Consider the following 24,420-nt stretch of genomic DNA (forward strand, 5'->3'; position numbering starts at 1 on the left):
ATTTAGCTCCCGATATTATTATTACTGTTATTATATATTATAATAACTTTGTATTTCACCAACTTGCCATCAGCCAGACAATTTAACCAAAGGTTTACAAATGTACAATTTAGAGCGTGTAATGCGACACCTGCGGTTCAACCCCTAGACGAGTTTGAGCCAAGACATTTTGACGAAGAGGAACCGCATGTGAGCCTGAATATCTTAGGGATGTTAGCTCGCAGCTGGAATACTACATTTGATTAAAACATGTTGGAGACTTCATCTCCGTTACCATTAGTAACACCACAATCATTGGTGTTCTCTACAACGCTAGTGGTGTTTGAAAAACTTCCTATGTTATAGCAAGGTCCCATGAAGTGACGATTCCGAGATCGATATAAACATTTTTAGTTAAGGAGGGCTTTCCCCTTTCGCTTCATCTTCTCACTCATACACAACGTTCGGTAATTCAGATTCTATGTCACCGATAATCTGCATCTGCAGCGCCATTTTAAGAAAACTTTACGGGGTGGTAGTTATGTGCTGATATTTATCACGTACGGTTAGTGGTTCAAATGGCTCTGAGCACTATGGGACTTAACATCTGGGGTTATCAGTCTCCTAGAACGTAGAGCTACTTAAACCTAACTAACCTAAGGACATCACACACATCCATGCCCGAGGCAGGACTCGAACCTGCGACCGTAGCAGTCGCGCGGTTCCGGACTGAACCGCCTAGAACCGCTCGGCCACTGCGGCCGGCCGTACGGTTAGTCTAATCTGCTTTTTTGCTGCTGTATCTGACCAGTTCGGTCAAGCTAATTTCCTTACGGCAAAATGTGGATACAAAATTTCACTCGGGTTGGTTTTTGTACCTCTGCTAATAATCTTAATCAGTAGAGAACCTTTCCTCTGCCAGGAGATGGTTACTATATGTATCTTCGAGGTAAATATCTAACGAAGTTTCCCGCAATAGACTGCCGACTTTTTCCTCAAGTATCACACACGGAATTCAAGTCTGCGACGTTACATGTGGTGCAGTGGTTAGCACACTCGATCCCATTCTGGAAGAAGATGCGTAAAATCCGTATATATGGCAGTGTTCACAAAAGGAAAAGCATAGTACTTGTAGCAGCAGCTCTTCAGACCACATTCTGACTATGTGCCGCTTTCTTCAAAATATTTCATTTATTTGAACACGGTGTATATTTCGAATTCTTACTGTAAGTTTGATTCAGTGAAAATTTCATGAGTACTGAACAACTCTCCTGTCCTTAGGTACTGATATTCCAGTGAGTGAGTGGCTGTACATGATTATTAAATGTGAATGTATTTATTCAGTGACCTTTAAAGAAACCTCAGTGGGATGCGACCTGGTCCGGAAGCCTTGCCGAAACAACTGTGTTTGATGTTTACAAAAATATACGGTTAAAAGACTGACTACTAATTATGGCCGTCCGCCGTGGTCTAGCGGTTCAGGCGCTCGGTCCGGAACCGCGGGACTGCTACGGTCGCAGGTTCGAATACTGCCTCGGGCATGGATATGTGTGATGTCCTTAGGTTAGTTAGGTTTAAGTAGTTCTAAGTTCTAGGGGACTGATGACCACAGATGTTAAGTCCCATAGTGCTCAGAGCCAACTAATTAAGTGTAGGACACTGCAGGAAATTTGTGCTAGGCATGCCTCCGGGTTGTACTGTTGCGAATGGTTGCTGTTTAATCCGTTGGAAGTGGAGGTGTGTTTCAATACGCTCTCCCGTTGTTTTACGTACCTGCAGGTACGCGTGAAGGTACTTTATACGCTCTTCGGTCTTGATATCTACGATGTCCTTAGAGAAAATTAACAAATACTTAAGTGCTAGATAGGAAAGCCATGAATAATAGTAATATTGCCGACCATTTTTAAGCTGTCACGCCGGCCGGTGTTGCCGAGCGGTTCTAGGCTCTTCAGTCTGGAATCCTGCCTCGGGTTTGGTTGTGTGTGATATCCTTAGGTGTAAGTAGTTCTAAGTTCTAGGGGACTGATGACCTCAGATGTTAAGTCCCATAGTGCTCAGAGCCATTTGAACCATTTTCCATTAAGTTGTCAGACACAGTTCATGCAGAGACGTGGGCTGCTCGTCATTTAAATTATACGTGCAGGAGGTCTCGTACCACTTAACTGGGGCTAGAAGAGCAATGGTGCTGGTTTACACACGACAGTCGGCGGAATGTGTATCCTGAGCCATGTAAAAAAATGCAGCTAGCCAATAATTTTAACATTTTTCTTTATGCTTAACACATTAAACGTGGTTAACGGTTTACGTTATTATTTACGACCATTTGGCGGAATATTCTATGACGTCATACAGACTGCAGCATCAAAGTATCTCAGCCGCACGGGATTAGCCGCGCGGGGCTAGCCGAGCGGTATAAGGCGCTGCAGACATGGACTGTGCGGCTGGTCCCGGCGGAGGTTCGAGTCCTCCCTCGGGCATGGGTGTGTGTGTTTGTCCTTAGGATAATTTAGGTTAAGTAGTGTGTAAGTCTAGGGACTGATGACCTTAGCAGTTAAGTCCCACTAGGTTTCACACACATTTGAACATGTGATTTGAAGTATCTCACCCAGACACTGTAGGTGCTTGAGCAACGTAGTGCAAAATAATGATCACGTCCTGCAGAAAGTTTCATCACTTCTGTCTCTATGCTGTTCATTTCTGGAACACAACCTACTACCTGCTCAGAGACAGAAGTGTGACATTTCTGAAGGACCTGACCATCATTTGGCAGGACAATGCTCAAGCACGTACTCTGTAAGCTGTTTTGTTTAGACTGATGGGGCTACTAAGTGCTATACCACCTACTGCACTCCTCTAACTTAAGCCCCTGTGACTTCAACTAGATTCCTAAAGTGAAGGAAACACTTCACGGGATTCGCTTCAGAACTGCTACAAATTCGTCCGGCAATAGACCGTGCCTCTCGAATTGTCAACACAACTGTGGCTTCTAAGAGTATCCTACGACTTACACATCGCTGGCAACGGGTTATACACAATGCTGGTGACTACTCTGAAGGTCAGTAAAATTTTGAAACACGTATCTACTTTCTACGAGCTTTAAATAAATAGTTGCCACTAATAAAGTACCAAACCTCGTATCTGCATATACACAGTAGGGACATATACACAATCACACATCCCCATAAAAATGCTCAGTTCCTTTTGTCTGAAGGTGTCGCGACCACGACACTATGTCAAGCGTCGAGGCGACAACAGTGTGACGCCAGCACAATGCCAACATGAAGCCATCCCACTTCCAACGTGAGGCCCTTGCAGCGCCAGACACTGATGCGACGCCAGTGCCGTGAGCACACGTGAAAACTTTGGGGTAAAAAAATAATTTGTTATAACAAATATCTGAGCATTGAGCTAGACTGTACAACATTTTACTGAAAGCAATGGGATCCTCTTCATCTTCGTTATTCATAAAAGACGTTAATATTGCAGGCCATGGTATGATGTCATTCTTTTGTTTGTGCTTTCGAAGATTTTTACAGTGGTAATTTATTTTATTTAATCGTATGGCTAGGGCTCCCCGCAGGGGAAGGCCGTTCACCGGGTGCCGATCGTTCATTGTCACGCCACTTTGGCGACCTGCAGTCGATGAGGATGATAGAATGACGACGAAGACAGCACAACATCCAGTCCCTGGGTGGAGAAAATTCCCCGACCCAGCCGGGAATCGAACCCGGGTCCAGACGATTGACAATCCGTCACCCTGACCATTCAGCTACCGGGGCCGACATAGTGGTAATGATATCTGACTATGTGTGACAAAATGTCAACAAAAAACAGTATTTACAGTGAGCACACTGTACTGTGTGCAATCGTCTCTACGTTGTGATGTTAATATTAATGCACTACCCAACAAAGATGAAGAGGAATAGAAGTAGCGAACTTGTCAACACCTCATCAGTAGCAGTGCTGAAACTACACGTTACGTATGCTTGAAGAAAGTGATTTTTTAAACTGCAGCTTTGTATCTTGCTACCAATAACTCAAAATAGTTGAATAGGACATGAGGGAAATAACAACATTTTTTTTATTTACATGTATACATTTACTTACTATCATTGCATTATAGCACAAAATATCACCAAACGTTGTCTTGAAAAAGCCTTAAATTCGGTCTTACAGCACTTTGGTACAGGGGGATACAGCCATTGATGAATTGCCCCTTCTTATCCGTATTTATGTGGTCTTTGTGCAAATACTCAACAAATTCATAGTAATGCCTCACTGAGTCCAATGGCACAACCTATCTGTTACAGTTGATAATGCACAATACAAGTTTTTAAGCTTAACAAAACTTAAATACTTTATTTACATGTTCGTGTCCCATGAGGTTAATTTTAGCATTATCTCATTATATGCTACTATTTTAGGCACCTTAAGATGAAGCCTGTGAATGTCAATCATAGTATAAGGTGCGTCTTACTCGTCTGTCATCTACCTCGCTATATATTCCATCAATCCATAAACATAGTCCTATGCAGATCACGAATATTGAACTGTAGCGTCAACATGTTTTCGACCTCTGTTACCATGTCAAAGTCACAATTCAGTTGTAGACCCGTAATCATACGCTTCGATTCACTTGCTGTCACCTTATATGTTTTGGCATAACGCATTAGCCTTTTAGGGCTTCCCTGAGACTCTGGTTACAGCTGTGGCCGTGACACTGAATAGTGGAACAACATCATGTTGGGAAGACATCCTTGCGGTTGCTGTTATTCAGGCAGCAACTTCTGCATGTCCTCATCTATAACAGTAAAAACAAAGAAGTTTAAAAGTTATTAATGTATCACAGAGATTCTGTAATCTTCACATGCATGGAAACACTAACACTGGAGTGCGTTGATGTGCGCACGTAAAATAACCATACGGCTGTAGCAAAAAGAACCGAAAAATACTTGCTGGTAGACATCTTCTTCCCTACTGACCCCTGCTGCTGCCGCTGCTGCTGGACGTACAAATGGTAAATTCCAGCGCTCGAGGAGTCTAACCGAAAAAATTAAAATTCTACATCTACAGCTATATGTATATTCTGCAAATCACATTTAAGTGCCTGGCAGAGGGTTAATCGAACCACCTTCACAATAATCTGTACACAACCTCGTATAGCGTGTGGAAAGAACGAACAACTATATCTTTCCGTACGAGCTCTGATTTATCTTTTTTACCATGGTGATCGTTTCTCCTTATGAAGGTCGGTATCACCAAACGTATTTCGCATTAGGAAAACACCCTTGTTTTAATGATGTCCATTCCAAATCCTCTATCATTTCACTGACAATATCTTCCCTATTTCTCGATAATACAAAACGTGCTACCCTTCTTTGAACTCCTCTGATGTACTTCGTCAATCCTATATGGTAAGGATCCCACACCACGTAGCAGTATTCTAAAAGAGGACGGACAAGCGTAGTGTAGACGGTCTCCTTAATAGATCTGTTACATTTCCTAAGTGTCCTGCTAATAAAACGTAGTCTTTGATTAGCCATCGACACAACATTTTCTTTGAGTTCCTTCTAATTTAAGTTGTTCGTAACTGTAATTCCTAAGTATTTAGTTGAATTTACGGCCCTTACATTTGACTGATATATCGCGTAACCGAGGATTAACGGATTGATTTTAGCACACATGTGGATGACCTCACACTTTTCGGTATTTAGGGTCAACTGCCAATTTTCGCTCCATACATATATCTTTCTTAAATCGATATGCAATTTGTTTTGATTTTCTGATGATTTTACTAGTCGATAAACGACAGCGTCATCTGCAAGCAACCGAAGACGGCTGCTCAGATTATCTCCCACATCGTTTATATAGGTAATGTATAGCAAAGAGCTTATAACACTACCTTGGTGAACGCCAGAAATCACTTCTGTTTTACTCGATGACTTTCCGTTATTTGCTACGAACTATGATCTCTCTGAAGAATATCACGAATCCAGTCACATAACTGAGACGATATTCTATAGGAACGCAATATCACTACAAGCTGCTTGTGTGGCACAGTGTTAAAAGCCTTCCGAAAATCTAGAAATACGGAATCAACTTGAAATCCCTTGTCGGTAGCATTCAACACTTCGTGCGAGTAAAGAGCTAGTTGTGTTTGACAAGAACAATGTTCTCAAAATCCGTGGTGACTATGTGTCAGTAGACCGTTTTCTTCGAGGTAATTCATAATATTCGAACACAATATATGGTTCAAAATCCTGCTGCCTGTAATTTAGTGGATTATTCCCACTACCTTTCTTGAATATATGTGTGACCTGCGCAGCTTTCCAGTCTTTGGGTATGAGCGAACGGTTTTATATGATTGTTAAGTATGGAGCTATTGCATCAGCATATTCTGAAATGAAGCTAATTGGTATACAATCTGTACCAAAGACTTGCTTTCATTAGGTGATTTAAGTTGCTTCAATACTCTGACGGTATCTACTTCTGCGTCACTCATGTTAGCAGCTGTTCTTCGTTCGAATTCTGGACTATTTATTTCGTCTTCTTAGGAAGGCTGAGTTTTGTATCTCTGCTTTGGCAGCACAGCCCTCGATAGTATCTACATTGCTATCGCGCAGAGAAGGCATTGATTGTTTCTTTCCGCTGGCGTACTTCACATACGACCAGAATCTCTTTGGATTTTCTGCTAGGTTTCGAGACAAAGTTTCGTTGTGGAAACTGTTATAAGCATCTCGCACTGAAGTCCGCGAAAGGGGTCAGGGGGCCAAGCTTGCACATCGTTTGCCACTCCGCAATTTCGTACAAAGCATAATGCCATTGGCTAATGCGCGGAGGTGGTGAGCAGAGGGTGGGAGGTAATTCTAAGAATAATGTCACAGCCAGATTGAGTCTGGCAAAAGCGCCGACGCTGACTTCGGCAGTTCCTCAGGAATGCTGATTCTGATGTTAGAAAAATATTCCTGCCATAATGTACACTGCTCCTCTATTGTCAGCTGCTAGTGTTTTCCTCAGGCGCTGACTATATCCCCCCATCTTCATTTCGGAACGATTTTCTGAAGTTATCGTTTTTTTCTGTTTGCGAATACTTCACCTGTAAACCATCTTCGATGTATAAAACCGTTATTTTTCCAGGATGATTGTAGCAGCCGTAAACCTTAAAGCTCATTTGGGACATTCCTAACGTACATCGGAGCCTACTTGCCCTTCTCACGAAGTTGTTGTTATTGGTTTTCGGTCGGAAGGCTTGCTTCTGACACCTATTCACGATAGTTTATTCCGTGCAAGTCCCGTCATTTGTGCATAGTTACTGCAACCTACATCCATTTCACCCTGCTTTCTTTGGATGGGCGTTGCTTTCCTTCCACAATTCTTATCTACAACATTCTCTCTACTTTCAAATTGGTTCCTCCTTGACGCCTCAGGTTGATTTCTGTCAATGATTCCTTTTTTTTAAATAAAAATGTGGCATAGCGCTTTTTTCTCTCTGATTTCATTTATCGGATCAACTCACAAAATTATCACCCTCCTTCTGTAGTAGAACATTTGAAAAGCTTCTATTGCCTTCTTGCCTGTACTGATCATCCCCCACGTTTCACTTCCGCATAGGGCTACACGCTTGACGAATGCTTTCATATACAGGGTGTTACAAAAAGGTACGTCCAAACTTTCAGGAAACATCTGCACTGAAATGAGGATTGACACATTGTGGGATGAACCATTCGCAGAAGTGTACCCGTGGAGGCCAATCAGCTGCTGATAGTGCCTGCACACGCTGTACATTGTAAGGAAACAACTGGTTCTCCAGTAGCACTATCCATACAGTGACGTGGTCAACGTTACCTTGTACAACAGCAACTTCTCTGACGCTGACATTAGGGTTATCGTCAACTGCACGAAGAATTGCCTCGTACATTGCAGGTGTCCTCGTCGTTCTAGGTCTTCCCCAGTCGCGAGTCATAGGCTGGAATGATCCGTGCTCCTTAAGACGCCGATCAATAGCTTCGAACGTCTTCCTGTCGGGACACCTTCGTTCTGGAAATCTCTCTCGATACAAACGTACCGCGCCACGGCTATTGCCCCGTGCTAATCCATACATTAAATGAGCATCTGCCAACTCCGCATTTGTAAACATTGCACTGACTCCAAACCACGTTCGTGATGAACACTAACCTGTTGATGCTACGTACTGATGTGTTTGATGCTAGTACTGTAGAGCAATGGCCGGCCGAAGTGGCCGTGCGGTTAAAGGCGCTGCAGTCTGGAACCGCAAGACCGCTACGGTCGCAGGTTCGAATCCTGCCTCGGGCATGGATGTTTGTGATGTCCTTAGGTTAGTTAGGTTTAACTAGTTCTAAGTTCTAGGGGACTAATGACCTCAGCAGTTGAGTCCCATAGTGCTCAGAGCCATTTGAACCATTTTTTTTGTAGAGCAATGAGTCGCATGTCAACACAAGCACCGAAGTCAACATTACCTTCCTTCAGTTGGGCCAACTGGCGGTGAATCGAGGCAGTACAGTACATACTGACGAAACTAAAATGAGCTCTAACATGGAAATTAAGCGTTTCCGGACACATGTCCACATAACATCTTTTCTTTATTTGTGTGTGAGGAATGTTTTCTGAAAGTTTGGCCGTACGTTTTAGTAACACCTTGTATAACCAGCTAACACTTCAACTTTTACTAGGTGCTCAAATATTTATGTCCTTCATAATCGTTTACGTTCCTAGCCAACATATTATGTCATTTCTGTCTCAATAATTAGTTTTTTGTGTGCCAAATAGAAAAACTTATCATATACTTCCAGTTAGTCGTTTCCTAATCTACTTCCTACAGCATCATGTGATTTAATGCCTAATACGCTCAACTACCACTTTTCAACATTTGTTGATATTCATCTTATAACTCCTTTTCAAGGCATTGCTCGTTCTGTTCAACTGATTTTGCATTTTGCACATTGTTTGGAATTTCTGACAGAATTGCAAAGTATCTGGAAATCCTTAATGTTAGTTAGCAAGTACCAATATTTATTCCATTTTAACCTTACTGCAATTCATGAATATGTTTCACGAAACGTGTCTGCATTTTATTTACAAATAATTATCGGCAGTCATTCTGAAATTACGATGTACATCACATATTTTCACATTTTTCCATTTATATATGAAAACATATTTTCTATATAAATTTGGTGAAAACTTTATTTCCGTTCCTCCTCTGTTTCACATATTCTGAAGTGAAATGTTGTTACTGAGAATTGAAGTCCCCTCCCCCAAAACTCCAACCCTCATTAGCACCCATCCAGCTTCCATTCACATCTCTGCTAAAAAAACAAGACATCTTTTATTCACATTTCCACACATAGTCTCTCTCTCTCTTTCCCTCTCGCTCTCTATCTCTCTTCTCTCTACCCACCCCTGTCATTCTCATTTCTCTCCATCCTCCACTCAAACACAAACACTATTACGAATGCAAAATAAACGATATCTCGACGGTGGAAGTACTGAAACCTACAAAAGGTTATTTTGCTGATCACGTAACAACTGAACCGAAAATGATATTTTTATGGCGACACGTTTTCTGAGGTTTCACAAACATGGAGTGGAAAAACGCAAATACAGTAAAAGCAGGTTGTTAACAGCCGTAAAACAGCGAATTCCGGAAGTAAAACCTAGTTTACTTCCAACTTCAACCTCCGAGAACATCGAGGAAAAACAGAACGAGTAAAACAGGGAGAAACACGAGAAGTAAGCTGTATATCATATATGCAAAGGATAAACGTTTTTAATCCGTAAATAGAAGAATGTAGCAACATTAATGTGTACCACATTTTGAGATTACCCACTAATGATGCTTTGTAAGTAAAAGCTAAACGTGTCTGGTGAAAAGCACAACTAAATTTCCGTAACATTAAGACGTAATATGTAATCATAACCGATAAAGAACAGCTGCTGCTGTAGATGGCCTGCTAAGAAACCCATTAATTTTTTTTTGTTATCGCTGAATATTGCCTTTCCATACTTCTCCTTACTTTCCTACACAGCTCGCTCAGTGGCAAGATTCAAGAACATCTTTGATACGCCTGCAATCCTGTTTCATTCCTTTATGAATTAGTACTTTCGCTTCACGTCTGTTGACTCTTATAGATACAGCCTCGTTTAGTAAAAACTGTAGATCACCTTCCATTCCCTGATTTTAATCCATGCTACCTTCAGAGTTTCTGTGAGTGTAATCCAGTCAACACAGTCGTATGCTTTATATAAATCTATACATGTTGCAACCGTAGGTTAATATTTCTTCATTTCTTCTGAAGATATATCTCCATTAAGCACAATATGCTAAAGTCTATCCGCGACTTTTCCCTGTGTTAGTGGACAATCGAACAAAGAAAGTAATGAGTCAATTTTCTGAAATAAATAAGATTAATTACCGAGCGGACAGTGAAATTGTTAGAGACAGAACTGAAGTAGACTCTGTGGCATGTGCCTTGAGCTACTATGCTGTATAAGTAAGGATCGAGCAACCAACAGCCAAATGCTTCACAAAACATACAACAGAACGTGCAGCCCAAGCAATAATAGCAATGCAGGACATCAAAAACATCCGCCTACTCAGTCTAGACACAGCCATGAAATTATTCAACACAAAAATGTTGCCAATTCTGGCCTATGGGATGGAGGTTATATGGGACCACCTGACAGAAAAAAATCTAGAAACACTAGAAAAGGTAAAATCGACCTGTCTAAAAAGAACACTAGGTCTCTGAAAGACAACAAGATCTAGGCTAGTGTACCGGCTAGCGAGAGAGACATTCCTAATTGAAGACATCAGACTTCGATATACGATGCCACACACCAGGGCTTCCAGAAAGCAACTGAAGATCATGAAGGACAAACGAGAAAAAATATGGCCGGAGTTCTATGGCACCGAAGCAATGACGAACCGCTCATGGACAGCACCAAACTTCGAACAGCGACATGTCGTAACTAGACTTTCAATTCACGGCTTTCATCATCTGATCTGCAAAAACATAACTTATCACAACCCAACCACAACATGTGTATGTGAAGTGTGTAACGAAGCCTGTGAACAATATCACATAGAACTGTGCAGTAAAAGAGTGAAATCGATAAATGAATATGCAAAAATGCAAAATGTAAACGTAAAATGTTAAGCAAAGTAACTGTTTATGACTATTTGGCTGCTATTTTATTAAATAAGTAAGTAAGGAACGAAAGAAAGATGCGAATTAAGTTCAGATAAAGGGTGCGTGAAGGAAAAATGGAGGAAAAGGCAAACAGATAAAATGTTGCAGAGTAAATGATGAGAAGAAGAACAAAATGGAATCCCATTCAGGATGGAAGTGGTGGACCGTCAGGTGCACCGTGGAGCTCGTGAACAGAAGACTATGTGATCGTAGCAGGTAAGCGGCGCTTACCTGTCGGGTCGGCGTTTATTGCCCGCCCTTGTTATGCAGTGCCAGTGGGGCTTCCTGGCTGTACTCGTGTCCCGCAGCCGGGAGCCGCGAACGGCGCGCCAGCCAACGGAAGGAGCGGTCCGCAGATAGTGCCGTGGGGAACACTGCTGCCCCCGCCACCGCGCCACTGCCGCCCCTCCTGCGACACACCGAGGGATGGAATGGACTCAAAACGAAGGCCTCTTAAAAAGCCCGAAGTAACTATAGACCCAGTGCGGCACCGGCGAAACAGCACTTTTGCTAATGTTAAAATTCACATTTAAAAAAAAAAAAAATTAAAGAACAGAAGTTTTTGTGCCAATAAACGGCAACGAAAGCGATTTTTTTTTCACTATGTCTGGGGTAACTTCAAGGTGTTCCTGTACACTAGCTTCAGTCGTTTTTTCCGATTATTGCTTCAGCTTCATGTGGCTTCAGGCCGTACAGAGTACACACAGACACTGTCAATAACGAGTAGTTTACAAGTTCTTGTACGATTACTCGTACTTTACAACGAGCCCTGGCATTTCCTATTCAGGACCTCAGAATCTCATGTGAAATATCTGTAGCCTAAATACACGTGAAGATCTCGAATTTCTTCAGTATCTCATTAAATGGTTACCTTCTTTATACTGTAGGAGCAATAAGCAAAAAATGAAAAGATTCTTATCTTATTGTGCATGGGCCGGTATCACATTGTCGAAGTTCTTTGACAGATGTTTTATAAAAGTTACAAATACCCTCTAACATTTATTAAAGAAATTGTAGAATTACCCCAGCACACCGTCATCTATTTTATAGAAAGGTTTTTAATGAACGTTTGACAGAGATCTTTTACAATGTAATATAGGTCATAGTAGCATGTGATCATCGGAATATTTCTCAGCATCTATGACTCATCCTTCAGGCAGCTCTATTCACCCATAGATCTAAAGTGGGGTCTCTCTTGGTTGCTTTGACCTGTTTGCTGAACGTGTCGTTCCTTAAAGAAAATACTGATAAGGAATCCCCTGAGTACGAGATCGCAAGTTCAATCTTCAGTAATGTTCATCTGAGAGTGTTGTGTTAACAGTTATGACAAGAAAAATATTAGCGGCTAATGACTCGCCATGTGCATCTAAAAGGCGGCAGAAGATGAGTGTCCGGGAGGTGCAGAGATAAGTCTTCTATAGGATCTATGAATTACGCTTCACAAAATACACATCGTCGACATTCAAAAAACATTCAGAAGAAGACATTAACCTACACCATGATTACCGAATGAAAAATGGCACATCACATTGATCACACAGGTTCACACCATCGAATACCTTGGGAGTTACAAACTGTGCAGGACGTTCAGCTAGGTAGCCACTCTTACACGGATATAGAATAATATGGCACATCACATTGATCACACAGGTTCACACCATCGAACACCTTGGGAGTTACAAACTGTGCAGGACGTTCAACTAGGTAGCCACTCTTACACGGATATAGAATAATATTGGAGTAACTGGCTGATGAGAAGTGGTAGAATGTGACGACATGCACCGAATGAGAAACTGTCTGTTGTGGAATTTATCGACAAACTCGCCATCCTTTAAGCCGTAGCTGCAGATAGTGCCATAATATGTTTTACAGACCAGTGGTTCTAGGTGGAATGAACTACAATGACACAAACTTTTTTAGGAGCGATCATTTTCTCTAAAGAAGTATAATTTTTATAAGGAGACTAGAAATCAAGCAAAAGCAAGTTATTTTGACCAGCTACTAGCTAAAAGCAGTGCTCGTACGACATTTGAAGTTCTCTTACGCCCGGTTTTCCACTCTTGCTGGCTGTGACGTAAATATTCCCTACAGTCCTTGCAAGAACACGCACACGAGAAACAAAAGTAAGCGACAAGGCACCTCCAGCTTCTCGCAGCACAATAAATAACTTCCCACTCAATTTACGATCCAGATTAACAGTCAGCGTAATTGCATACCAATGCGTTAAGGTATTGTTGTTTCTTAAGTTTGATTCAACTCTCTTGGCACCTCTAATTTCCAAGATTCCTTTCATATTTATTTCCACTTCAACTCTCAGTTGCTCGGAGTAGAAAAGAAATTACTTACTGATAGCTGTGGTAATTTTACTAATCATTTACAAATTGTTGGGTCAATTCAAAAATTCGTTGTGCATCGTCAGGTTGACGCTTTGCTCGAAATTTCATTATCTTAGGTCTTCCAGTTATGTAGCACTGTTTGAGCGTATGCGTCAGCACATATTTCACTGACTCATCTTGTAGAAAAGCCAAAATTTCATCTGACGCTTCTTTTTCACTCTGCGAAATTCGTTAGGTACCTGTTTGGCGGAATGTGAACATCGGCAACCGTTGTTGTAGATATAATGCACTGCTTGTTTTGTTTATCGTTTCTAATGCTCTGCGCCGGCCGCGGTGGTCTAGCGGTTCAGGCGTTCAGTCCGGAACCGCGCGACTGCTACGGTCGCAGGTTCGAATCCTGCCTCGGGCATGGATGTGTGTGATGTCCTTAGGTTAGTTAGGTTTAAGTAGTTCTAAGTTCTAGGGGACTGATGACCTCAGATGTTAAGTCCCATAGTCCTCAGAGCCATTTTTCTAATGCTCTGCTTTGTACCAACATCGCTAGCACTGTAGCACAGCTGTGAGCCACTCGTCGCTATTCAGCTAATCTCCGTAGCTTCATTGCTGTGCCCACCACCGGATATCTCCAGTCCGGCTCCTGTGGCCATTAGCAGCCAATACTGTGTGTGTGAAATCTTATTGGACTTAACTGCTAAGGTCATCAGCCCCTAAGCTAACACACTACTTAACCTAAATTATCCTAAGGACCAACACACACACCCATGCCCGAGGGAGGACTCGAACCTCCGCCGGGATCAGCCATACAGTCCATGACAGTAGCCAATACCGTGTCGCACTCAAGGGTTTCCTTGTTAGTATGATGCAGAACGATAGCCATCTTTAGGTGTAGTGGAGAATGTGAGATACTCAAATATTCGAGCTCCAAATCAGTTTTCTGCTTTTGACTAAATTCCATTCGGTTTGTAGCCAGCAAATAAAGTAGTCAACTATATCCAAGACTCCCCTCTTCACTTATAGTGCCTGCGGAAACGCGTCATTCTGCTGGTTTTTAAGACATATGAAAATCCGTGGAAATATATTTTCAGACGGGAAATCCTAGGAGGCATGTTGTAACAATTTGGAGGTAATTGTGTCGCTGTCGAGGTACAAGGTCATGCGTAGGTGGAAGAAAGTATTTCTGCAAGTGAGAGACAATAATCTACAACTAGTAAAGCGAACTTCGATAGTGTGATGTACTTTCTTCCTGCCACACTGGTGAGATGAATTTCTTCTCAGTCGTCTAAGTGTTGAGCATAGTATTATGACGTATAGCCCCTTGATCCAGCGGAAAGACTGTCCAGACTCTGGTACTTGTGATTTAAACCGCATGTTAACGAACTGTGTTTACTACTCAAACAAGTGAAAGGGAATAGGCTAATCTACACATATCTCTTCCCAGTATTTTAGCTAAAATGAGACGAATGTGGTAAAAATTTTAAGATCTTGTGAGAAGACTGACTTGTTTCCTACCGTATTAGGTAGGAAGGTTCAGTATGTTATCAGCTTGTTGTCCCATCCATGTTTTTTGTAAGTGATCATAGAGCCAGATTTCCACGTGTCGCCCTTCTTTGGGATCTAATTTGCTTTAAACGACTTACGTTTTTTTTAATTATTTGAACATGTTTAATCTTATACAGCTGGATGAGAGAAAGGGTGCGCGAATGGCCGTAGGACACATTGGGAGAAGAGTGAATACAGTTATAAGCAAAACCCTGTATCAACTTTTTCAACGATTTTTATTCGTTTTAACAGCATTCGTTTCCAGTTATTAGAACTAGACGGCTGAAAACGGCAGTGCTTGACCTCCAGTACGCGCAAATCTTGACCACGACTTTGAGGTCATTCTAGGTGATTACTGACGTCAATGTCAACATTCTTAGGGATTGCAATATTAGCAGTTAACCGGAATTCCCTCCCCCATTCACATTTATTGTGATTCTAATACCCTTCCCAGCTCCCCTCTCACCCCACGGCCAATGGTGTTACGAAGATTTGTCGACGTCATCATGCTCGCTGCTAATCGTTTCGGGGCCTTTAGGCACTGACGTTTCAGCCAATGGAGTGCAATCTCCGACCCCTAACCTCGGAGAAACTTTTATTTTTAATATTCGATAAGGTGAAAGTCATCGTGTACCGTATGTTCTTCGTAGTGAGATGACCAACATAAAACACTGTCGGCAGGAGCGATAAGCTGGGAGGAATAGGACAATCAGTATGTATCGTAATTTATCCACCCTGCTCTAGTTATTATTGGTGTTGTTATTAGTATATGTGTGTGTCGTTATACCTAGATCTTTGTTATTTTAGTTACTGACGAGGACGTGCGGCTGTTCCTGCCTGATCTACCACAGCAGCAGCTGCAGCAGCAGTAGCTGCTGTCATTCTTCACAAGATGTCTTTCAGATCTGTTGGACCTGCTGTCGTTCAGCTATGCCGTAATGCAGCCGCAGTTGGAATTCTCTTAAGGGAATGGTCCCATACGACATGTCGAAAACTGTGATTACTTTTTTCACACAGGAAGAATATACCGAAATAAATGCACTGTCAAAGCTTTAGCGGCTAGAGTGCACTGCAAGAATTTTTAAGCAAAAGAAAATTACTCAGTTTCGCCGCCCGAAGAACCGCTTATGACAGCGGTTTTGACAGTCATTCCTGCCTAGTACGCTATCTGGCGAGTAAGCAGATACAGCCATGACAAAAGATTAATAACTTGCAGTTCAAATCAACAGCTAAACAGTTGTAATACTTACATAAGCGATTGTTGGAGGAAAAAGACGACTTCAGTTATTCTGGACACTGATTTGTTGAAATCAAGCATTTTATGGAAGCTCCTGAAGCATAACTCTTAAGATAATTTTTGAATAATGTACATTTTACTAACAACGAAATAGTTCCTTGTTCATACCTGTAGTCGTCACCAAAATGTGAAGGGGCTGTTCGATGACGAAAACAAGCATTACCTTTACACTTACTTATCTGATAAAATAAGAATTAATGCGTTCAAGCACTTCACCAAAATTACCAGTTTTATTTGGACGATTGGAATGGGGTAAGAAATGGTCGTGGCCACTTGTGAAGTAACGGGCGAGTTGTGGCGCCCTGGAAATAGTCTATGTTCGGAGTTGGGCGGCCGCACAGAACGCTCGTCAAAGCCGCGGCTCGGTAGCTGCCGCGTTATGCCGCACAATAGCTGGACCAATTAGTGCCCAACGTTAGCGAGGGCCCAGGAGTGGTGTGGGTGGGAATTCCATGGTGACGCTCTGTTGATGAAAGAGACTCGTATGTCGGTAGTGCCAAAGATGGCGGACTTTGTGAAACCATAATGACAGACATTTCGCAGTTTATATGGAAATTAATAGTAGCCAGAGGGATCATGATACCTGAAGAAAATGTACGTTACCATTATTTGCACAACGATTCTGATGGTGTGATCACTTTTTCAATATCTTTATTAGTTTAAAGTTTGGTATCTGACTGTAAATTATACAAGTAACACCCAGGAACGAATTTACAAAATCTAAACGGTTCATCCGATTTTGTCGATCGCCATGTCTTTAGAAAGCGATTAGTGTAAACATAAATTGGTGTAAATTACACGCATGTAACTTGAATAGTACATGAGTTATTGGAGGTCAAAGTGGCCGACTACTATCGATCGAGTCAGGCCGTAAGTACTCCACAGAGACACGAAAAAACGGTAGCAGCACGCTTATAAATATATTTATTCGTCTATGTCTTTGTTTATATCCGATATATACTACACATGAAGAAATTGGTTAAATATTTACTGTGTTTTAGAAAGCACGGAGACATTAGGCTACTGGCCTACCTTTTGTTCTATTCCTTTGGTATATGTCTATTTAAATTTTTTATGTATATAATAATGTGATGGTCCAGCCGCAGGAATATTTATTTAATTTCAAGTTATTTAATTTTAAATCCCATATTTCGAAAGTGTTTCAATATGTTTGTGAGTGTGTATTGGCTTGGAGACAGGGCTGGAGCGCTCTAGACAATCACAGCGTTCGCTCCAAAAAGGACACGTGGAGAGACGTATGGAGGTGGGGGAGGAGCATCGCTTCCGGAGAGGAGTCCACGATAGTAATTCGCGACGGACACACCGTCGCGGCAGAGACTTGGAGAGTGTGGAGCGTATTGTGCGTGGTCGTGGCAGATAGAAATACTTCGGAGTGTCGCGTTGTGCACTTGTGAGATTTCCGTGGCTTCTACAGTGAAGACGTAGTGTGCTTTAAGAGTGAGTATCTCGCAAGCTATGTTGTTGTTCATAACTAATTACGTGCAATAGGAATCTATCATTTCCCTGTTATTCAACTTATATTTTATTTCATTGCTGGACCATCGACAACAATAAGTGTGTGCAGAAATATACCGCATTCTCAAAAGTACTTCTAGTATCGTACTCATCATTTAAATTCGTTAAGATAGTACTTGCAGATTTTATTTAATTGCAATTTTTCATTTATAAATTTGTACCATACATTCCCAATTGCTGAGTGATAGGAACCTATGACCATCCGATTAATGTGTATATTCATATTGTATGCTATAGACTCAGCAGTATTTGGCTTGTAATGCGGCAATTAAGTATCCCAGCACCTAGACAACGAAACCAGCCAAAACTTTTAATACTTCAACTCGGAGTCGGAGGGTAGTAGTTGAGGATCACCACATCACATGATATCATTTTTTATTTGAAAGACCGCACACTGCTCTCCATATTGTGCTGCATACCACGCATACTCGATCAAATTCGTAAAACGTGATGCAAATTGACAATGCACATATCACTGAAGTTGAACAGTACTGTTACGCTCATCAACCTGAAATGACAAAGAGCTGTCGGGTATTACACTGGAAAACACTTTACACTGTAAAAATGTTTTGTTGAGGGTCTGAATCGCATTACAAGTTCCACGGGGAAACCGAATAATGTTAACAGTGTTTTCATCCTCCTCCTAAAGACAGAGATGTTGTTAAGTCCAGACTAAGAGCCAGACAAAAGTAATGAATTATTTTCCACAGCTGATTGGAAGACGTTGCGGATGTAGTATTGAAAATTATTCTCTCCCATGTTTCCCGGTTTTGCCAGATCAGTGACAACATTTTTGCAACTAAACAGCCCATTTCTAAATTTTTTCCCCTAATTTGCATTAAAGTTCCTAAAGACTGATATAAAGCTCCGGAAATTGTAATCCACTGATACAAGTCTCTGCCATTGTTATATACGAATGTGTCTTACCATTCATCTACTGCACAAGCTACTCTATATTATTTTCGCTTGAAATGATATAGTGTGGTTTTCACGCAGTGCTTGCACGAAACATGACCGATTGGCTTGATAGACAGCATTTTCGGGGATAATAAGATGCTAAGAATTTGTCGATAGTACTAACGATTACTAACATCTCCTCTAGACGTTTACTTAAAGTAAACTTAGTAACTTTGCGACTTATGTTACCGTACAATTTTCTGAATTTGTTTGATCAGGTTGAAGAAGTTCGGATATCAGTAACGTTCACCTCACTTACAATGCAGAGAGCCTAGTCTCGTAGATTACCCTCGGTGACAGCATATTGACTCTCACGAACAGTTCTAAATCTTTCGAATTGTTTTTCTTTCACACTTTCGCGAGTTTCATTTTACCAAATGTTTCGTACATTGTGTAAATTTTTCTTCCGTTTATACAATTCACTTTCAAATTTTATGAAACGAAACAACCTTCGGAGACAGCCTAACACTAAGTGTTTTCTACCTCCTTCGTTTAACAAAAAGAATTACAGTCTTCACTTTGCCTTTGAAGTCTATTATCTTCCATGTTTTCTTTGAACTCAGATGGAACTTTATTTTGGTGTGGGCTTAATACAACAATTATCATTCGAAACACAGTTCACGGAATCTTCAGTGTCATTTCCTCTTTCTTCTAATGTTTCCACAATTTTTAACGAAATCGAAATCATTCGAATAAATGACAAAGAATGTTAGTAATAATTAACACGTATGTAGATCGTCAGTAGGAGAAGGTGGTTTCGATTGCGTACAACAATCTTCTCATTTTATCTCCGCAAGGTTAAAAGTATTAATTGGTACCAAATTGCTGTGAAACTATAGAACCTGCAAAGACAGATGCTATTATAGAGCATTTACGAGCAACATAGAAAGAAAATTACTTCAGCTTTATCTCTATTATTAACACATAGCGATACCAAACGAAACCTGCAAATTATTATGAATATTCAGTGAGCTGCAGATTCGAGCGAATAGTAACTGTGAACAATTGTGTCAGTGGAACTATCATTAGAAACAGAAATTTGCTTCACAAATTACGATCCAGTTGTGCAGTGTCATCGGTTTACCAATGTGTCGTCCATCGAGGACAAGTGCCTGCCGCGTTGCGTGTGCGCTGCCTGCTACTGTTACAGTAGTGGTGTACATTACTCCAGTCGCCTGGTGAGCTACATATTTAGCAGTTTCCAAAATCTTTAAAAAATATTTGTAGTGTGTCTTATCAGCCAAAATTATGACAATGCATCTTTTTCTGTTTATTCTTTCTATATAAAAATTTTTGGGCCATATTCGATATGTCGAAGTGAACTCTTCCCTTGTCATTATACTGCTCTTTGCCAATATGTACAATTTGACTGAAAGTGGATCTAAACGTGTGAATGCAGACCTAGTAACCCACAATGGTTCAAATGGTTCAAATGGCTCTGAGCACTATGGGACTTAACATCTATGGTCATCAGTCCCCTAGGACTTAGAACTACTTAATCCTAACTAACCTAAGGACAGCACACAACACCCAGCCATCACGAGGCAGAGAAAATCCCTGACCCCGCCGGGAATCGAACCCGGGAACCCGGGCGTGGGAAGCGAGAACGCTACCGCACGACCACGAGATGCGGGCAACCCACAATGACTTTGATTGAAACAGAGAACGTTCAGCGTCACAGTACTTGGATGTATTATGCGTAGTACAACGACAGTCTCGTAGTACGATTGAGTTCATAAGGAGAAATATGGCGAACGAATAAAAGACATCACATACTCTCTAACAACAGTATGTTAAGCAGTCATACACATCAAACATTCAAGTGTTGGGAATTTAAACGACCGGCAAAATGTATCACTGGTGGGAGCAGGCAGGATGAGCCAATGGTGACTCTATATTACAGCTGTATACAGTGACCTTATTGACTAATTGCACGAGCACAGTGTGAATATAAATCAGTTAGTACAGCGTACAAATGCCCGTACTCAAGCAGCACCAAATTATACATCTGAAAATCCTATGAGCATAAGATCTGTGGAAGCCAAATTTAATGAAGGTCTGCCTATACATGTAACTCTCCCTATAGGTCTGAATACGATTCAAGACTAATTCAAGGTATAGAGAAGACAATTATCTGGAGAATGTTGCAAAAACTGAATGACTGTGAACATGCGCATCGAAAAAAATTTGTAGAAAAGTTTTTGTTTGTTTGTTATCTGCTTCAATCCTACCCTGGCAACAACAACTTTTATAGTGATGTGATCAGGGTCTCTTACAGATAATAGCACTAAGGTAACGAATCAAATTATGGTTTATCAACAATAACAACTATACATTTTTCAAAGTCATTTGCAATGGTTTCTTAATAATTATTCCTTAGAATGAAGCCGTTGAGGGTCCAGTTGTGGTGGGTATAACGACAATCTTGAGCACACGCCTGCAAAGGCCCCTTGAATCCGGTGTTCAAAAAAGTGCTACGTAACAACGCTAGTCAACAGTTAAATGTTGATACTCGTCTTTTTTGACATAGCATAACACGAAAGCTAAGACCTGAAGCAGAATACACTCCAGATATTCTCACGAACGTCTCTGCTCAACCCCACATCTGTTACCACGTACAGCTTAGCATATCCCTTTAAATCAGGTGGTTCGAACTCCTGCCGAAAATTCACCATGGTTCTCACTGTGCATCAGTTATGGCAACGCCTATGATTTTGTTGGCGAATACGGTTATATTTGCAACGTAGTCTCATGGAGTGTCTCCATCGAATCGAGGTATTCGTATAGAAAATCCATATTTTGTCACAAACTGAAACATTCCATGATCGAATATATGATGCTCTGGTGATAAGCACATCCTCCTCTCACATTGTCAAGAGATGCATGTATTAATCGTAATGAATTCAGGAATCAGAGGGCTATTTATGTCGTCATTTGGGTGGAAAATGAAATATCCCATATTTAACGGACTATATGCACTCCGTCTTCAGGCCACAAGTGGCCCATCGGGACCATCCGACCGCCATGTCATCCTAAGTTGAAAATGCGGATAGGAGGGGCGTGTGGTCAGCACACCGCTCTCCCGGTCGTTATGATGGTTTTCTTTGACCGGAGCCGCTACTATTCAGTCGAGTAGCTCCTCAATTGGCATCACGAGGCTGAGTGCACCCCGAAAAATGGCAACAGCACATGGCGCCTGGATGGTTACCCATCCAAGTGCCAGCCACGCCCGACAGCTCTTAACTTCGGTGATCTCACGGGAACCGGTGTATCCACCGCGACAAGGCCGTTGCCTAACGGACTATAAGACGCATCTTAATTTTGAAGCAGTCTTTTTTTTTAAAAAAATAACATTTTTACCGTTTTTATTATCGGATTGCAAAGCCAGACTAAAAAAATCTTAGCTTATGGAAACCGAACTGATCTTTAAAACCCTTGAAAATCGTCTTCTGAACCTTCTCCTCCTCCTCCTCCTTCCTCTTCTTCGTCATCGGTGTCCTCTTCATCTACGAGATGGTCTTCACTGCCATTGACATCGTTGCTTATGCCACACTTCTTGAAGGATTTAACGATAATGTCTTCCACCACTCTAGACAATAACTGTTTTATCCACTGACACACTAGTTTGATTGCAGGTTGTTCTAAAGCTCCGTCTGGCGTGAATTCATGTCCGGATTAGTCAGTCATTCAGTTCTTCTGTTCTTCTCTCATATACACTTTATATGGTTCACTTATCGAGACATCAAGAGGTAGCATTTGTGAAGTAAGTACTCCCACAATAACAGCAAACTCTGTATTACGTTGTCTCGATTACTCTTTCAGAGAATTTTTCAAGGGACTGATAAATTTATCTAGCATAAGAAGAGAACCCTTCTTCAAAGAAGCACCTTTCATTCTCTGCCACACTCTTTTAACCCACAAATTCATACGAGCTTCGTCCCTCGAATCCCTTTAGTGTATGTGAACATTAACAATAGACAGCATTTCAGAAGTTCTGGCACTGTTCGGCGCTTGAAATGATCGTCGGATTATACTGAGTACCATCAGCGCAACATGAAAGGACAACAGTGTAGTGCATTTTTTCATGTCCACTTGTTTTTATAGTCAATGTTTTAGCACATTCATGGCAACCGTTCTGTTACTCAGCACATCAGATGCCAGAGGAGTTTCATCTATATTCGATATTTGGCTTAGTTCCACACTGATTTTCTTTCTGTGTGGAGTAATACAGCGATGGAAGGATAATGTTTTCTCTTCATACTATTGTGGCATTTTCTGACATATTTTGGTTTTAGTTTGCATGCTAAGTCCATGAAGCTTCATAAACCTGTAGCACCAACCATTTCCACCCTTAAAGGCTGTTAAGTTCCACTGCAGCACTAACTTATGAGCGTGTCTTTTAATAATTTTCGTACTAATTCCAATGACATCTTGGTGGTGTCCTTGAATCCATTTGAAGAAGTCATGTTCTAGTTTTGGCCATTTTACATTCACTCCTCTATTTTCACATTTAGTGATCTTAATATATTTTTCAGTTATTATTTACCAACGCGCCAATCACAAATGCTTTTTTCTGTTCGTGGTTGGCCAAAATGCCGCTCAGCTGCTCTGTTTTCATGTTCTTTTGCTTATGCTGTTACTTTTTATTTTTGCCCAGATCGTATGAATACATCTTATTTTTCCATTACGAAACTAGCAAAGACCAAAAATAATGTACCACTACCGATAACCCAAAGCACTTTCAATACAAGTTCACCGGCACCGTAGACTGCGACTACGCATCATAGGCTAGACAGTGTTCAGGGTGTGTGGCGGCGGGGATGGAGGGAAACAGTGTTAGCAAGCTTGTGAATTCCCAAAACTCATGTGTATAGCATCGTTGCACTGCTGCTGCCACTCCTGTTGCTAGATGGAGATAGGTCTCCCGCAGCATCGAAGCTTTCCGAACTCAGAGAGTAACCTCTCGCAGGACTATCACCAAAGTATTATTTGGATTTTTGGAGTCTGGAGTCGTACGAGCATCTTGATATGCCTTTTTGCATAAGAGATCTGTGTCTAAAAAGTTGTATTTGTTAATTTTTGTTCAGTTGGACAGAAAGCTGGTGAGACATGTTCTTCATCCAGACGTAGTGAAGCTTCTCACCCTTCGAGAATAGCAGTCATCTTCTGCCATGCTGTTATTATCTTCCTTCTGATCATAAACGTGAACAGCATAATCTTGGTTTTACCTGTTTAATATGGGAAAGTTTGAGGTTAAGACAGAGAATGATATGCTATTAAAGATAACGTCCTGAGACATAAGATATTCTATATTTATCCATAATACATGCATGGTCCAGATAATTTTTGGCACAGGACAGAAGTGGCCATGCGAAGCAATATTCATCCACCTCAGCAATAATTTGAACATTAAGACATTCCTGTTTCTTTAGCTATATCGTCTAGAACAGGAATGGAACTGGATCCTAACCATTAACTAGATAGAAAACATGCAAGAACACATCGAGGTGGAGTACGTGTCTGAGCACGTTATCCCTTGTGTGAGCACAAAGTTTCTCATAACATG

General features: G+C 41.3%; 1 pseudogene; it reads right to left on the minus strand.

Moving 5' to 3' along the window:
• Positions 1–22,031: 22,031 nt before the first annotated feature.
• On the minus strand, positions 22,032–22,148 carry LOC124723259 (annotated as a pseudogene).
• Between the last annotated feature and the right edge of the window lie 2,272 nt (positions 22,149–24,420).

The sequence above is a fragment of the Schistocerca piceifrons genome, chromosome X (genome assembly GCF_021461385.2).
Source record: "Schistocerca piceifrons isolate TAMUIC-IGC-003096 chromosome X, iqSchPice1.1, whole genome shotgun sequence".
NCBI lineage: Eukaryota > Metazoa > Arthropoda > Insecta > Orthoptera > Acrididae > Schistocerca > Schistocerca piceifrons.